Source organism: Ovis canadensis, chromosome 9, assembly GCF_042477335.2.
Source record: "Ovis canadensis isolate MfBH-ARS-UI-01 breed Bighorn chromosome 9, ARS-UI_OviCan_v2, whole genome shotgun sequence".
Lineage (NCBI taxonomy): Eukaryota > Metazoa > Chordata > Mammalia > Artiodactyla > Bovidae > Ovis > Ovis canadensis.
The window spans coordinates 43,962,573-43,969,440 of record NC_091253.1 but is presented as its reverse complement, the minus strand read 5'-3'; the positions used below and the strand labels follow the sequence as shown (position 1 = coordinate 43,969,440).

Here is a 6,868-nt window from a genome sequence, read left to right as displayed (position 1 = left end):
CTTGCATGGCAGGTTGATTCTTCACCTGAGGAGTCAACAGGTAAACCTTTCCATATGCCGTTCATGAGTTAAAATCAGTTTAACTTAATCCACATCATCTTTTCTTTCAAACTCTATGCTGAGTTTCATGTTTTCAACAAGAGTTTGAAATACTGTAGCACCCATAAGGCCCATCTTTTCCCCCCAGGAATCTCCCTCACCATGTCCATCTTCTCTCCTTCCACCTTGTGTAAACATCTGATCAGGCATCCCATGACCTTGGCTTCCCATGGGTGGAGAGCGGTCTCTGTAGTGGTGAGGAGCTTCAGAAATGTTTTAAAATCCTGGTCTGAATCCCAACTGTGCCAGTTATTAGGGATATGAAATGGACATGGTTTCTAAGCTTCAGTATTTCATCTGAAAAATGGACGCATGAAGCGTCTCAGTGCTGGTGGGTGGATCTAGTGACACAGCGGGTCCCCAGCACTTGGTCCAGAGCCTGGGGTGCAGCAGATGCAATAACGTGGTCCCTGAAATGGATGGAGAGCGTCAGTTGCCTTCAGGTAACTTCCTGGATCCCCGTCCCCCCCACAGGCACAGGTCATTGCTGCCTTACTTGTCTTCCCGGCACAAAGGCTCCATCCCCTGCTTGCTTGTCAACTGCGTTTTCTGGGGGACTGTGAGCTGCCTGCTGGAAGCACCCTCATATCTGTCCCAGCAGAGACATGGCACGTGACCGCACCCAGAGCATCGTTGTTGGGTGGTGAGCCCCATCTCACACATTCGATTGTGCCTACATTCATGGGTGCCTGAGTTCCCACACTCAGTGCTTTTAGTCTTGGTTCTATTTTTATACAATTATCCAGACTCCTTTGTGTTAAATCGTCTTTGATTAGACACTGTGGATTTACAGGAGAGAGTGCTATGAAGACAAAGGTGTCACATAATTTTACTTAAAATTGCTTATTTTTATGGATATTACCCATATCAATACTTGTAAACTGGAATCGATTTTAACCCAGCACCACAGTAAAGGCTGTGATTCATGAGGTCTCTAGTCCCCAGTGTCTCAAGGGACTGAGTTTATCTAGTGGCTAAGAAACTGGCATTCGTACCTTCTGTTCTCTTTCAGCGCTTCCTTTTTCTGAGTTCGCTCTCTGATGTCAGCTCTACAGCATGTCCCCGATTCACAAACTGTTTCACAAGCTCATAGGACGTGCTGTTTCTTGAAGCCATTCTCTTACTGAACCACAGACAGTGTACAAACAGAACCATTTTGAAAGTTAACAAGGGCTTCCTCATAAGGAACACCTTTTAACAAAATTTGGAAAAAACTGAAAACTTGAGTCACAGGTAGCATGTCAACTAAATCAAATCTCCATACATTTTTGAAAATAATACATCATAATCGTAGATGGATGGAAGTTTCATTTCAATTTCCCAAACTCATTTTATCCCTCTGTCTCCCGAGAATGTTTAAACTCTAGGAAACATACCTTAAACTCAACTAAAGACTTTTATTTCCTTTTATTAACAACACTGAGCTAATTTGCATCTGGTACAAAATTAGATTTTTGTCAGGCAGAGTGTCCTTAATTTAGTTCTTGCTCTGAATTTATAATAGAGTGAGTGGCTTTCCCACATGGGTACTACATAATGTGTAATATTTAATTTGTCATCGCTCTTTCACTGTGTGAAATGAAATGAACAACTCACTGAGATCTAAACAATACACCAAATATATCTGTACTACTACCTGACGTTCCTTTTATTCCACAAGAAATGCTGTTATCATTTTCAATAAACTGTGTGAAGCAAGATGTGACTCTGGCTTATCTTCTCTCGTGCCACTTAATTTTAATTTCTAATTCCAGTCACATGTTTTTCATTTTACAATTGCACAGAGCAGCAATCCCTATGCCTTGTATGTCCCAAATGCCTGAGGACTATTTGCTGATTTTATTTTTGTCCTCAGGTAACTTCCATTTTCCAGCATGTTGTCTGCTTCTTGTGTAAACAGGCAACAGGATAACTCAAACGTGGATGAAGATGATCGGAATGTGGTGCTTCTGGAAAAAGCAAAATTCGCTCAGGATTTCAGCAATTTTGCAGCAGAAATTCGAAAAACCATTAAAGCTCTCAATGAGCAGGTTTGTTTTTTCCCCGAGTGCCTTGCCTTATCATGTAGGTTAGAATACCTAAACTTTAAAGAAACATGCATATTATCATATGTGAAATGAATCACCAGTCCAAGTTCGATGCATGAGACAGGGTGCTTGGGGCTGGTGCACTGGGATGACCCAGAAGGATGGGATGAGGAGGGAGGTGGGAGGGAGGTTCAGGATGGGGAACACATGTACACCCGTGGTGGATTCATGTCAATGTATGGCAAAACCACTACAATATTGTAAAGTAATTAGCCTCCAATTAAAATAAATAATTTTAATAAAAAAATAAAGAAACCTGTCCAATAACTCTCCAAAGATATAGCACAATACCAGAATACTAAGCACATACAGGGGATGTTTCCTTGTAATAAGGGCTTCCCTGGTGGCTCGATGGTAAAGAATCTGCCTGCAATGCAGGAAACCGGGTTCAGTACCTGTGTCAGAAAAATCCCCTGGAGGAGGGAATAGCAACCCACTCCAGTATTCTTGCCTGGAGAGTCCCGTGGAGAGAGGAGCTTGATGGGCTACAGTTCATGGGGTCACAAAAAGAGTCGGACACGACTGGGCGACTGACACTTTCCCTTCACTAGGCCATGCTGACTAGTAGCAGGTACTCAACAATTATTTAAAAATAAATCATGACTTGGATGATCCTCAAGACATCTAGTCTGATCAATGGTTTGTCTCAGACATTTTCTTGGGCGCAATAATTTCTCTCACATATAAACAATCTTGGTCAAGTATTAGAAATTGTTTTGTAATTTCCATTCACATAGCAGCATTCAAGAGAACCTGAAGGGAGCATTCGCCAGGATGGGAACACAGTGAAGCGCAGGTGGAGTGAGAGGCACTTGAAAGGCCATTTGAGAGTCCGGGCTCTAGTCCTAGTGACCCATGTTCTTCATTGCTCAGGTTGCCATAACCCACAATGAAGTTTGGGCGGCTTATACAACAGAAGTGTACTTTCTCACAGTTATGGAGGCTGGAAGCTCAAGGTCAAGGTGTTGACAGGGTTGAATTTTTTCTGAGGCGTGTCCTTGGCTTGCAGATAACTGTCTTTCCTCTGCATCCTCACGTGGTTGTCCTGCTGTGGGTATCTGTCTCCTCACCCCCGCTTCTAACAAGGACACAGTCCTACTGGATTAAACAGCCTCTCACGTGTTTAGTAGTATCTGACCCTTCATGACCCCGTGGACTATTAGCCCGCCAGGCTCCTCTGTCCATGGGACTCTCCAAGGAAGTGTGCTGGAGTGGGCTGCCATTTCCTTCTCCAGGGGATCTTCCTGACCCAGAGATAGAACCTGTGTCTCCTGTGACTCCTGCATTGGCAGGCAGGTTCTCCACCACTACACCACCAGGGAAGCCTGCACAGTAGCTTATGTTCTTGAAATATTCACCTGCTCTCAGTCTCCATGGTTTGGCCAAAACTTATTTCCATTTGTCTGAAATACCTTCCTCCCCCCGACTCCCTGCTTGTTCTCCTGAAAGCCATAGTCAGAGTTCCACTTATGACTCAAATGCTCCCCCTCCCTGCCTCACTCTCCCCCACTTCCCTGAAGCTCCCCAGTGGGTGAGCCACTCTACTGTCCCAAGGGAGTGGCCAGTCTCCTGCCCCTCTCAGGCATCCACAGACCCTCATCATCCAGCTGCCTTATGGCGGTGGTTTGTCTCCCACCAGATTTCAGTTCCTCTGAAACTTAACAAATGTTTGTTAAATGAATGCTGTCTGTGGTAACCCGGGAACAAAAAATAAACTATTGATTAGCTGAATTTGTATTCATGCTCTCTGAGAAGATTTTCCAAAGAGATCATTTTATTCATTTGATTTTTTAAAAACTTACTTATTTTTAATTGAAGGATAATTGCTTTACAATATTGGCTTGATTTCTATCATACATCAACATTAATTGGCCATAGGTGGTCATATGTCCCCTCACTCTTGAACCTCCCTCCCACCCTTTTCCACCCCTCTAGGTTGTTACAGAGCCCAGTTTGAGTTCCCTGAGTCATACAGCAAACTCCCACTGGCTATCTATTTTACGTATGGTAGTGTGTATTCTTCCATGCTAGTCATTTGATTTTAATTTCTTTTCCTTTGTAAATTCACTGCTTCAGATACTGGATCTGTATTCGATACATTGCCGCATACAAGCAGCTGGTTCTTAGCTTAGACACTGAATGATTCCGATTCATTACTTTTTGGGTAAAAATGAAGAAACAACCTTGTGTTGGCTTTGAAGTTTCTTTTGCCTTCTGGGTATGTGCCTACTAAACAGACAATTTCATCAAGTCGTGTTAATTATTGACTTTGTTGCTGCCGTTTGAATTTCTGGTTTCCTTTCCTTCTCTTCTGTAGACGCACAAACTAGGGCTAGGATGCACAGATGATGGTGGTGGTGGGGGGCGGTGGTTGGAAGGAGGGCAGTGCCCTGGAGGAAGGAGACTGCACTCCTTGGTCTGCGAGGGGTTTCATTTGATTGAGTAAGCCATGTTTTCAGGCTGGCAGTATGACTGTGTGACAAGGGAGTGGTCATTTCTGTGCTGGTCCCCTGTGCACAATGCCCATGGGCATGAGGAGCCACATGCTTGGGGTGGGAGAGTGTAGACACTGTGGTTTGGGACTGAAAACAGCATTTATCCAGCAGTCAGTCAATTGTGCTCATAACAGGTGTCTGAGAAGATGCATCTCAGTGTGACTTGTTTCTCTTCTGGACTGAATATTACAGTCTTCAACCCACATATCAAAGGGCAGAGGGAGGGATAGTTGTTTGGGGCTCTGGTAAGGATTTTTATTTTTAGTTTGTGAGATGATGTTAACACAGACTTACTGGTCTGTAATGACTACAGTCGCCCCTTGAACAGTGTCATGTGTAAGGCATTTTTATTTTCAAATGTAATGTAATATATTCCTCCAGTAAGCTCAGTTCCAGGAAGTTTCAGCTCACATAGAAATCCCACATTCCACCTTAAGAGATCTCCCTGGTGGCTCAGACAATTAAAGAATTTGCCTGCAATGCAGAAGACCTGAGTTCAGTCCCTGGGTAAAGAAGATCACCTGGGGAAGGAAATGGCAATCCACTCCAGTATTCTTGCCTGTAGAATTCTGTGGACAGAAGAGGCTGACAGGCTACAGATCATGGGGTCACAAAGAGCTGGACACGACTGAGCAGCTAACACTTACTTACTGCACTAGTAAAGCCATGGTTAGCTGACTGTCCCCAGCACTGATTGGCTTGATGAATTTGCGAAAAACAATGCAAAACCTATTTGTTCTTCATGAATACCCAAAATGAGGGATGATGTACTACGTATAAATAGTGCTAAAATCTGTAGCTTAAATATAACTCCATATGCTGTATTTTTATCCCTCGTGTCAGATAATTTGCTTACTTTTGTTTGAAGCAACAGAAATAAATTGACGTTTAAATTTGCATTTCAAACATAAACTAAGAGAGAATATATAATTTCTCCCAAATTTATGAAGCTTGTTTTCTGCTCTATTAATATACTTTGTAAAACAAATGAGAATGTCTTTTAATTAATTATTAATCAAAATGGTTCAACTCTTAAGACTCAGCACATGTATCTATTTAAAATAATACATATAAAAATATATATAGGTTTATTACAGTCATAAAAAGACTGTAACACATATATAATACATGTAATATATGTAAACAAAATTTTAAATAGTATCTTTTTTTATAACTTGCACCTAAATATTGTTGTACATTTAGAATTTGTGCATGTGAGAAAGATCCAGTGTAAAAACTTTAAATAATATTCTTATCTTGGGAAGGAAAATACACTATTGAATTAGTTATTCATCATTTATCTATCCATCTATCATTCATATTTTGGTCAATAAAGTCATAAGACCACTCTTAATTCCATGCACATAAACATATCTTAAAATATGAGAAATAAATGGAGATCATTTAAGAAGGATCTCTGATTCAACATTTAAAATAAATTGTCATGTATTTTTCCACCCCTGTGTATCACATTATATACTGAAAAGCAGTTGCTGACTACTTAAAATACCCCCAGGCATGCCCAGGCTGGGAGGGGCTGCAATGGGAATGTTTGCTCTTTGACTTACTGAGATTTGCTAGAGAAGTTTGAATGGGTGGAGGTACCAACTTTTCAGCTTTTAAAGGAAAATACCATGTCAGACACACAGGTGAGTGAAGGTTACATATGTTTCCTGCCTGAAGTGGTTACATTATTTTGCAAAGGCAGGAATTAAGTTTAGTTAGAAGGAAACTTGTATTTCTGGAGAGTTAGAATTCTCTAACAAGTATGTGGCTGAGAGGGGAAGGTCATCTAGAGCAAAAGAATAGTACCTAAGCTAGGTGTATGAGTATGATGACAGAGTTTAGTGCTAGAACTGAGAGAACAGGCGGGGCGCACACAGGATTGAAGACGCTATGAAGAAGTGGAGTCCAACCTGTGACTGATGTACCATAGACACCCCAGACCAAGAAACGAATGAAAACCCTTGGTTTTTCCAATAAAGACATCACAAACCATGCTATAAACAGCTCATCACAGAGTGGGGAACAGTTTCTCAAACATAAGGATTAGCACCCCCGAGGATCTGAGATGATAGAACATTCTGGAAGAGAGTGAACAATTCCAACTTTAAAGGTTTAAATAAATAAGAGGAGGAACAGAGCTGTGCAGAATTCAACAGGGCATGATAGAGTTGGAAAATGTTA

General features: G+C 41.7%; 1 pseudogene; it reads left to right on the top strand.

Annotated features, from left to right (window-relative positions):
* The first annotated feature begins 704 nt into the window (after positions 1–704).
* Positions 705–6,868, top strand: part of LOC138445848 (protein-L-isoaspartate O-methyltransferase domain-containing protein 2 pseudogene) — a 44,739-nt pseudogene continuing 38,575 nt past the window's right edge.